The sequence below is a fragment of the Epargyreus clarus genome, unplaced genomic scaffold (genome assembly GCF_041222505.1).
Source record: "Epargyreus clarus isolate Ecla_fem2 unplaced genomic scaffold, WU_Ecla_fem_2.2 ptg000015l, whole genome shotgun sequence".
In the NCBI taxonomy this organism is placed as follows: Eukaryota; Metazoa; Arthropoda; class Insecta; order Lepidoptera; family Hesperiidae; genus Epargyreus; species Epargyreus clarus.
This window is the reverse complement of record NW_027332223.1, coordinates 5,235,553-5,247,326: the sequence shown is the minus strand read 5'-3', so window position 1 is coordinate 5,247,326 and position 11,774 is coordinate 5,235,553.

Genomic DNA, 11,774 nt, shown 5'->3' with positions numbered 1-11,774 from the left:
ATTATGTACTTAATATTTTGTTAAGTAAATTAATCGAAATGCAGCATGCCATTCATTTCAGTGATATGATCGAAAATAATTTAATCCATTGAATTTGTTTCGAGGTTTGAAAAGTTACTACATTTATTAAAAAAATATTATTAAACGATTTAACTTTCATATTGTGAATTTAACAACGTAAATTGATTTTTGTCGTATCACCCTTTCCACAATCTCTAGTACTTTTTTATACTGCAATATTTTATATTATGTCAAACTACTTCGCGGAATTATGGATTCTAGTGTAGATACCTATTAAATACCGACCAGTGTAACTTTAAAATAGATCTTCCAATTTTGCAAGTGAATTTAAATTATTATTGTTATTATTATAAACAGTTAAATGAAATATTGTAGGTCTTATAGGTCCTACTACTTTTCGCCCTAGTTTTCAAACATAAAGCATATTATGTGACTGAATCTTATCTTCTTATTTGGTATTAGATGTCCATTCATATACGCCTATTTTATACATAAACTAAAAACAGGTAATCTGGTTGTATTTATAATAATGTAGTAAGTAAGACAGTGAATATTTATAATTATTATTTGCAATTGTGACAATGAGTACCTGATTCCACAATTGAACGAAATCAAATATATTTTGTTACCACGTGTACTGAATGTTATTTATTAAAGTGAATTATTTAAATAAATATACGCACAAAGTTTTGCAGTTTAATTTCAATTCGTATTCAGAGTCGCGCGAAGTCGGAACGTTATGAACGTGACGATTTCAACGCATTTAACTTGTAAAGTTATAAAATTGCGAAGACGAGGAGAATAGCGTAAACAGTCGCGTGTTGTGGCACCAGATGGGCTGATGAAAATCGGGACGTATTCCTTTTATGTTTCATTATGTAAAATTTCGTACACATCCACACATAGAAAATGAAAAGGTGTGTTGAAGGTGGTAGAGCCCTTTGTGGTTCGTCTCCGCCGGCACCACCGCCACACCTATTTCTGCCTAATAACAGTGGTCTTAGACGCTGCCGTGTTTTGTTTTGAAGGGTATGGAAAGGGAGACATACCTTCCCGAGGCGTTCCAGCTTAGTCCTCAGGGTTAGCGGCGTACCTGTGGCCGACCTTAGGTAGGAATATGTAATCCTATCTGGGGTTGATTGCAGGTGTCCATGGGCGCCAGTGGCCATTTGCCGTCGGGTGGACTGCAAGCTCGTCAACTACTCCGATATCATAAAAAAAAACCTAAAGTTTTATTTATTAACGTACGTTTCAATTTTTTTAGGAAATATAAGTAAGTGTTTTATAACACCTTATTTTTCATTGTATCAGGGATCCTGTGTCATAGTTTCAATGGTAAGTATGGGAAAACAGACGCGTAGTAAGTCTTTCAACATGGACTAAACAGAAAGGACGCATCAGTGGTCGATATTAGATGTCCATTCATATACGCCCATTTTATACATAATGTTTCTTGGTAGATAGAATTATTATATCAGATTTCATTGGTAGCAGGAGACATTCAAAACTTAATTCAAAGCTAAATTCAATTACATTGTATGATATTTCCAGGAAGTTTTGCTAAATATAGGGCCTGGTCACATTAGCAGGTACGAAAGTAAGGAAGCCACTGGTGATTTACATTCGACGAACATTTCAGCCATTAAAAGTCCCACAAAACAAGTCGGTGGTTCCTGTCTACGTGTAAGATATGGAAATTACTCGTGGATTAGTTTACACAATGTTAATAGCTTTATATTTAGCCCTATTAAAACATTTTAAATACTTAAAATATATTGGTCAGGTCAATATATTTTAATTGGATGAATGGCCATCCAATTAAAATATATTAGTACCTACTTTATACTTTAAAACAAAAGCAGTGAGAGCCTATTTGTTGAAACTTGGCCTTATGATTGGTTTCCCAGATTTGATTTTCACGTGCGTTTTTTCAAAGTTAAGTGCCTATTAAAAATGAATTATGATTCGCTTTAAAAGTGAAGGGAAATATCCTGAAGTAATGTACATATCTCAGAGTTCTTAAAAGTGTATGAAGTCTACCAATTCGCACTTGGGCAGCGCGGTAGATTATGTCCTAAATCCCTTTTACTTTGAGTGGTGACCCGTGCCCAGCAGTGGTATTGTAATTGGTTGACATGATATATTGCTTTCAGAACGTTAATTTGCTTCGTCGGTTGCCATAAAATCGCGAATTTCTGTTATAAACCATCATAAAACCGATTGCCACGTTGAAAAGCCTCGAAGGGAGGCTGGATCGTAAACTGAATTGTTCTGAATAACTCTTTAATTGCTCGGAATAGGAAATAAAATATAAGGAAAGCGTAACTTCGCATCAATTACGCTAGATATAAATTTTGCGAGTATTTTCGTGGAGTAAGTATTCAGTAAATTATTTTTAATTTACGTAGGTAAAGGTGGTGGAAAACTTTGTATGTCTAGTGGTTCATATATATGATTTATAAATTAAAAAGTCATTTTTGTAAAAACGTAATAACTTATACTAAGGGTACTGAATATACACTTTGTTGTATTATATTATGAATTATCTAGATCATCTATATCCTTAGAGTTGTAGTTATAAATCTATCGACGAAGTAATTGGGATCCTGTTAGTTCCTAGTATTTGGTCATACCTACTAAGAGCGTTACAAAATTTGCCTTCAATTATTTTTATTCAATTTTATACACCAGTGACAATAACTCAATCTTCTTTTACAACTACCTTTTGTAATTGCTTTTTATTTTATGTGGTTCAATTTTGATTATTTCATATCTGTCAGCCCTATTATGGGGGGAAGTTACAGACACGTGTTTCTTGTTATGCATCCAAAAACGCTATAAAATTTTAATGGCGGTACTACGAGTACTTCCACGTATTGTACTGTGACGTAGTAATGACGATGAGATACCACACCACTCGTGGGAGATGAATAAAATATTTTTTTTTGTGTTTGGAGATTTGACGTTAAAAATTATTTTTGGATGTGGAAGGTAGATCCATTTTTCATATTGATCATAGTAAGTTTTGCTATTGGTCAAATCAAAACATGAAAAATCCTTTATTTAAACAAGTATATTACATTACAAGGTTTCGGGACTCTCCTGGTAAGTTTATATAAACCTGTGGTAGGAGACTCCGCTCTTACCTATCTGTGGTCGCCTTTGTTCAAATAAGGTCTATGCACTTTGTTGACCATATATACATATATATATATATATACACACACATTGGTATTGTGTATTACAATATTACGATAGATGCTTGCCGTTTTATTAATAATAGTGGTTACTATATAGTGAACACGGAATAGAATACGAGGAGTTTCAATATAATTCTACGTAGCAACGCATCAGTAATAATTTGCGAAAGGTAATTTTACTATACTTAAAGGTTAAAAGAAGTAGGCATATTTGTTTTCAATTCCAAATATCATAGAAGTCGTGATCGTACCTGAAGTGAATTATCCAGATTCTTAGTTGAACGTGTGATGTAAGTATTACATTAGCACATACTTAACATACTATTGCATACCTCATACTTACAAACCACATACATTGTATTAAGTTACTTGAACGTTGCTGTTTTACTAAAAAATATTGGTAAATAGATGTGCTAATGTTTATCGCAAGAATTACGAAAAATACCACATTTAAAATTAAAATAAATTAATGCAAAAGAAAACAAATAACACTAAAAATAGCCCAAAAATAACAACATTCTTCGACACTCTATAGGCGCGACTACATTTTACTGTCGTCATAAAAACCGTGCATCGGCGGTCGGCCAATTAATTAATGAGCTAACTTGAAAATTAATTACACCAATGGGACGGAGGTGTTCCGAATAACGACACTTACCATTCCTTACTTGGAACGTAAAATTTTATGCTTCGCGCCCAGTTTATTTCTTTGAGTGGTTTATAGTATTTTGAAGAACAAAGTGCGTATAACGACCGTGGTTTACGCACTTGTATTAATTACTTTATAAAATAATTCGGCACTTTTTTCTATTGTTTTATATAAATACGAGTATGTTTCCATATCGATAATAAATTGACATGACTATATTGTATTATTTATTTGAAAAAGTGTAACATATTTAAAAACTAAAGCAAATGCATCACCTGGTATAATAATTATCACTAGGTATCTAGCACCTTTTTTTTTATAATATGAGAGTAGCAGACGAGCATGCAGTCCACCTGATGGTAAGTGGCTACTGCCGCCCATGGACATCTGTAATCAACCCCAGACAGGATTAGATATTCCTACCTGCGCCGCTACCCCTGAGGACTAAGCTGGAACGCCTGGGAAAAGTCTGTCTCCCTTACCACACCCTTCAAACCGGAACACAGCAGCGCCTAACACTGCTGTTATTAGGTAGAAATAGGCGTGGCGGTGGTGCCGCCGGAGTCGAACCACAAAGGGTTCTACCACCTTTGATTACCTGAGTAATTGTACGATTTGCAGAGCACGTCTCTACGTACTCTTTCCTCTCTCTCTACTTACGTACATACGTTCGTATGTGAGGTAGGTAATAAGTATCTATCGTACATAAAAGACTGCGTGGATTTGCTCACATAAATATAGCCACCGTATACTAATGATCACACGTAATATCAATACAATATAAGCAAACAACAACAAACAATCGAAAACAACACGACATTAACTTCACGCGTTGTTTTTTGCCACACCACACTTAACGTAAGTAAGCTAAAGCGCGTTATCACAAAAGGTTTATCAAAGTACATGCGGCTAAGTCCACTTAAGACGGCGCAGTCCTTATCACCCTTATCAGCGGATCCTCCCTTCGTCGGCCATTGGTCAGCAACGGCGCGCCATTACGCCCCTCGGCAAATTATGACCTCTTGATTGTGAGAAAAAATCCCTCGCTGTCTTACTTTACACCTCTTGAAAAAGAAATGTTATAAACTTATAAGTGATCTGATTGTTAGTACCTATAGTTTGTTCAATATTGGATTGGAATGAGTTGATTGATTGACCATTGGATATTTATTTGGGTTCGTCATTTTGGTAAACTTAAGTAATAAGTAACTTAAGCATTAATCTGGATACTATTCTCGGCGATTATCACATAAAAGTATGTACATCAGTCTACGTCTGACTCTATACTCTAGTGATTTATTTGCCGTGTGTTATGTTTAGTACCTATCTACAAGAGTTCGTGTACAAAGCAGTACATTTATTACAATTATGAAAGTAAATGAGACTATTGTACTGAAAAGTACGATTCATGGAAGCATTCAAAAATGTATAAAAATTTCCCTCATAGTTCAACGATTGGCGACCCGACGGCGATGCAGCAAAAAGAACTACCTTATACTCAGGTTAATTATGTAAATACCCTATACAATTATAAACCTCTTCTAAAAGCACATACACTTTTAAGCACAAGAACTTTTCTTAGAAAATGACGCATTGGTGACTCACCCGGTGTAGACGAGGTGACGGTGGCACATATTAAATCAGATTAGACCTCATCAGATAAAATCGGAAGATATTTTAATTGTCTACAAAGATAAAGCCACGTTTTCTTAAACCAGTGTAACAGTACAGACATATCAATCATGCTGCAACATTCATGGGCGGTTCGCTTAATGGCGATAATTAATCAGTTTCCACACTCGGCTGCGAAGCGGAGTCGAGCGCAGGTGTAATGTGTGGTATAACGTATAATACGTCGGGCAACATTAACACTGTTCCATCTGGAATAGGGTGGCCAATTTATACCGTTTTCTTAGGATGTGCTATACTTGATACTTTACGATAGAAGTTTAAAGACAGCGAATTCAGGTTTGTAAGTACCCGTTACGTACGTGTTAAAAAAACTGTACTCTGTATTCTTTCTGTTCTTACAAGAGGTCGTAAGCTTTTATACCGGAATCATAAATATGTAACTACCTACTTATATACCTACAGTTCAGTGATAGCCTAGTGGTTAAAAACTCGGCCTTTCGATCGAGGGGTCCGAGGTTCAAATCCCAGGCCCGCACCTCTGATTTTTGAAAGTTATGTGTGTATTAGAAATTAATTATCACTTGCTAGACGGTGAAGGAAAACATTGTGACGAAATCTGCATACTTGAGAGATTTATAAAAAAAACTCTCAAAGGTATGTGAAGTCCACCAATACGCACTTGGCCAGCGTGGTGGACTATGACCTAATCCTTCTCATTATGAGAGGAGACCCGTGCCCAGCAGTGGGACAGTAATAGGTTGGTGATGATGATGATGATGGTGATATACCTACAAAATAAGTTTTACAAAAATCTATATTTAGAACAAACTAATTTAATATGAGAGTTTCACATATCAAAATTATATGATGTATTTTATTTGCTTAACCGGGGATTGTACACGGATCGAAATATGACAAGATCTAGAAGGCACAAATTGACAAAAGTCGATCTTTGGTAGGTAAAACTTAGGGTAGATTGATTATTGATAACGGGCATTAATGGATGAGTTTCAATTTTTGATTTCGCTGTTAATTTTCGTCTTTATCTCATAGTTTCAGATGAACATTTTAACTGATACAAAGTACATAAAAATGCCAATTTTGAAAATGGATTACACTTAAACTTTTCCCGTTCTTTAAACCTGGAGTATGCTCTCACGGCTCTCCTAAATCCTATAAATCATATTCTCAACTAGATTACTTTCAATACTAACATAAAAAAAAACAAACAACGTCCTGTTTTCATACACATTCCACATAGAGTCCTTACTAAAGCCTTTGTCTGCACTCAACGAATTACTGGAAAGGCGAAAATTTAAATACCCGCCGGGACTGTTTTACATGTAAGAGACTAAGAGATGCACTTTGCATGTAATGTGCCGATTAAATGAGGCGAGGCGTCAACGAGCTTCAGAATTACCGAGAAAGAATGATAACTGTGTTCACACTTGACGTGAACGTGTTCGGTTCTGTTTTACGTTAATTAACGAGTGATTAAGATTTGTGATTGAGATAGATAATTTCTACTAGTACTACCTACAAGATACTTGACTAGTGTTCAGTGTCGAACCAGGCGATGAGAATTGACTGGCCTTTGTAGGATTTTGTTTCATGTAAATGTTTCAAATCTCTATCTAATACGGTTACAAGAATGAGCCTTGTGACAGACGGATATACTGACGGACAGCAGAGGCTTTGTAATAGAGTTCCGTTTTTACCATTTGGGTACGGAACCCTAAAAGTTGTAGGTATCCTAAATTAAAGATCTGCAAGTAAATGTGAAAGTAGATTTTTAACCATCGAATTCTTGAAACTATTCGAAGTTAACTTTTTGTTGGGTCTTTCATATATTTCTGCGTCATTATAGCAGTGTCAAGCGCTGCTGTTTTCTGGTTAGAAGGGTGTCTAAAAGTCTCTTTACTTTGCTCATGTCTTTGACACGAGGATACAACGGGGTAGGTAGTCAGTAACTAGTCAGGAACACATCTGTGGCTGTGACAAGTAGAAATAAACTAAAGACGTCCAACAACAACAACAATTATAATTGATTGTGTAAAATTACAATTAATTTTCAACATATCACATATTGCTCTACCAAAACAACTGTTTAAATTAGCATTTGTTAAATTACATCTCAAATCAACGCAGAAAAAAAGTCCTTAAATTATTTAACTATTTTTATAAAGCTTGTTGGTAAACTCGGTACGTGACAAATACAATTAATTTCCGATGTGCCCGCTGGAGGGCGACACGCGCCACAAAGGTGCAGCGGAGAACTCGATTAAAACAACGACGGTGCTCCGACCGCTTCCCATTACGGACGATTACGCTACGAGGTTGTACCCAATGTGGGAATAAGATGGAAAAATCACTGGGTAATATTCAATTGTTCCTGAATATTGCATCATTGTCTTGCTGAATGAAAATTGTAAGTATGTAAGTATTATAACGTAGAAACGCGGAAAAAAGAATTTGTCTTTTTTTAAATACATATAGGTACGTATACATACTTAATATCTCACAATTAGACTGCAGAGGAAATATTTAATTTAAAGTACCTATTTTCAAATATTCTACCCAATTATTTTTCTTAGAGAAATCCTCCGTGCACAGAATCTGTATATGGAATATACCGTGCCTTTTTATGGTCACTATAGTCCTTCAGTACGATTACCTACTTTTCGATCTTTTCATAAATATATCTTCATCTTTAATATGGATTAAGGAACTTTTAAATTTTAGAGTGATTCTGTGGTAATAGCCGAATTCCGAACATTAAAAACTGTCAGAGAGAAAAATTTAAAGTAACAAACTCCTCACAGTACGTGTAATCGCAGCGGCTTTACACATCAGTTTAACCGAGTTCAACACGCTAATCCTCCGTCGAAGGATGTTGAAATTTGAAAACGTACGTTCAAAAATCAGTGAAACGACAACAAACGAATTTCCGATGTCAGAGTAAATCTCGGGGCGACAATACGAATGGCAATAAAATCCACCGGCGGGTGGCATCGGAGATCGCTAAGCTCTGCCCCTACTTGTGATGTGGTTTGTGGTTTCGAAAGCGGTATACTTGTGGCGAATTTACCAAAAGTTGTTTACATTTAGCATTAAGCTGGTGGATTGATGGTTTATATATTTCTGTTGTTATATTTTTGTTTAATGATTGGATTAATTTGGTAGATGTAAGTAGGTAGGTATAGGTATCTCTCTTTTAACAAAAGTAATGGTTTTCATTTTAAAAATGAATTTAAGAAAAAAGTGGTAAGTGGACGAAAAAATGCTTTCGAAGTGATGAATTTAAAGGCAATTTCAAGGTGTGATATAATAATGGTTTTGTCTTTTACAATTATGCTTTAGAAATAATTTCTAAAGCATAGTTGTAAAAGACAAAGAAAGAAATGTTTTTTTGAAATTTGCCGTGTTTTATTGAAAAAAGCCTAAGAACAGATTATACGAAAAAATACTCTTCACGTGTTAATCGACTTCAGCTTTTGTCGTCTCTATCCACATAAAACCAATGGTAGGGGAAACGTTCTAGCTGTGCAGAAAAGGATTACCTCTCGCAGTTTTTGAGAAGAGCCAGTAAAACGGTGTAATTTGGCAGATAAGCCGTGGTTTGTCCCTCGCTGGACAAGATAGTGATCAGCCAATAAGGGTCGCTCGCCAATATCGCTGATTGTGTAAAGAGCTTTTTTATACGATAAGACACCATATTAGGATTAGTGTAGCGATAAGAGCGGTAATTGCACCATATTATCTTTGATAAGGATTATTGTTGTTATGTGTATAAAACGAATATGGAAACAATAAAACGAGGGTGGTTGTTTAAGTTTGTAATGTTAGGTAAGGTTTTTGAAAATATGAAGTCAGTAAGTAGCAAAAAATGACAAATATGTAGTTATTATTGCTATGTTATCATTCTGTTTAGTAAAATATATTTATCAGTTATCTGGTAGTTTACAACAAAATGAAGATTGTCATTAAGCTCTAGGAAACATGATGTTAGGAAATTAATGGTCAGACTAGTTAGGTAATTAATGTCAGTTTAGGGGTTAGATTTAAAGATCCAAAATTCGCAAATACTTTACTAAGTGCGCTTAATTTTCAATAGCTAGGAGACTATGCTCGCAGCTTCAAGCTCTGCCGCCCGCCAGGTGGACGGTCCATAAGCTCTGTTTGCTAAAGTCGTCGTATTTATTCCAGATCCCATTGTACCTCACTCCGACGCTTTGTCGGGGAATAGCCCTCCCGCCTACCACCAACGCTTTGTTAATTTTATTAATACGTGAAACATTTATAAAACGCGACCGCACAAGAGAATTAATGAGTTTTATTGTTGAACAGAGAGTAATGTTCTCGAAATGAAGTACTCCCGCCGCTTAGATCTCTAAATTCGGGAAGGGTGGCGCTCGGATTTTCTCCTTTTAATTTATGTAGTTTATTTTATAATTGCCTTTCCTCTTCTCGTACGATTATATTCACTGGATAAAACAGAGAATAAGTAACTTTCACTGGAGTTGATGCAATAAAATTTTGTTACGGTCAAGTGGATTTCGTCTGAAACCTCCCTTGTTATTTCGTGAAAAATTCTCCGGTCGAATAATCCTTTATGCGAGTGAGTTCAAAGATGGAATATGTTGGGAATATTTACGTTGATCCCGCGGTCGGACCGCACGTAAATAACTGGCCAGTGTTGAGGCTAACAAAAGAATTTAATAATGGCAGGTTGGGCGGGCATGCGGGGCGCGGCGCCCGCCCTACAGTAAGCTTATTATCGCCGGTCGGGTCGTGCCACCAAGAACATATTTGCTCTGCACACGAATGTCAACCGGCCGTCGCTACCGTCGCGGCCCGCTCAGTCAATACCGAGCTCGCTTAAACATTAAAGAGCCAGCAATGTTTAGCGTCGACGCAAATTAAAATAGGCTTTATGCGAAATCTAATTTGCGAAGTAGGGAACCGAGTGCTTCGTTTGAGAACGGGGTACGGCCTGCCGAGGTAGATGTTTGTATTGGTAATGGAATTAATTCCGTTGTAGATTTACTACAGGTGAAGGCAATATAAATTAAAACGTTAAACAGTTATTTCTGTGGAGCTCGACTAAATTGGGATGACAAATGTTTTTCGAATAAGGATTTAATTTTGTTACCAAGTCTGCCGCTCCGATTTGAAATATTTATTAACAGAAATCATAATATTGTGATAATAAAATATTCTCACAGACAATTTATTATTGATACTTAAACTGACATCACTCAAATATACCTACCAAATTGTATATTCGTTAGCATAACTTCCATCGCAAACATTATAATTAAAACAGAAAGCACAAACATGAACATTATGAATTAGTACCTTATGAATCCTTTACACTTCAGAGCACCGTTAGTTTGAAGCGGGTTTCGGGTCCATATTTGCCCCAATTTTCCTTTAACCAAGCGTTTTCAGCGTTTCGAATAAACAAACCGACCAATGTTTGCAACTAGCTCACATTAAACGAAACTATATTAAAGATTCAGAGGCCCTACGTTAAGTTACACCTAACCGCAGGTGGGCGCACCTTCGGAAGGATGCTGAATAAGTCAACATCACACAAAAGATACGAGATTCTAGATGTGTCATTGATTTTTATAGATGTTTGTTTTTTATTTGTCAAAAATCTAATGTTATGAAAGCCAAATTTAATGCTGCAAAATTTTGTAATAGTGTGATTTTAATGGTTTTAATTCTTTTTATATGAACCAAAATTAGATATCTAACTAAGAGGGTTATTACCCGTGTGTATTTTATTTCGAGCTTATGTATGTTTATTCTTTGGCATGCCCTGCACACAAAACGCATTGACGGATTGAAACATATACGAGTATGTATGAGTTGACGTAGGATTCATCTAAATTGTGGGAGTGACATATTAGGCTATATAATAAACACTTCGATCACTAGTTCTTGTTAGTGATCGAAGAATAAACAGTAGTTTTTTTTAATTCTTATAATAATTATCTACTTAATCAACGCGACTACGTTGGTGAATCTGATCTAAAAAAAATGTGAGCCGTCACGGGACGCCTGGCAGATGTGAAACATCGACATTATTTTGTAAAAGTAATATGCAGAAAAGAACATATTGTGATAGGAACTAAATATGTCATAATGATAAAATAAAATATTACGATTTTTTTCCAGATAACGATGACTATTTATTGAATAAACATTTATTTTCATTAAATACAAAAATTTACGAATTTATTTCAAATCGTGACTACTTAATT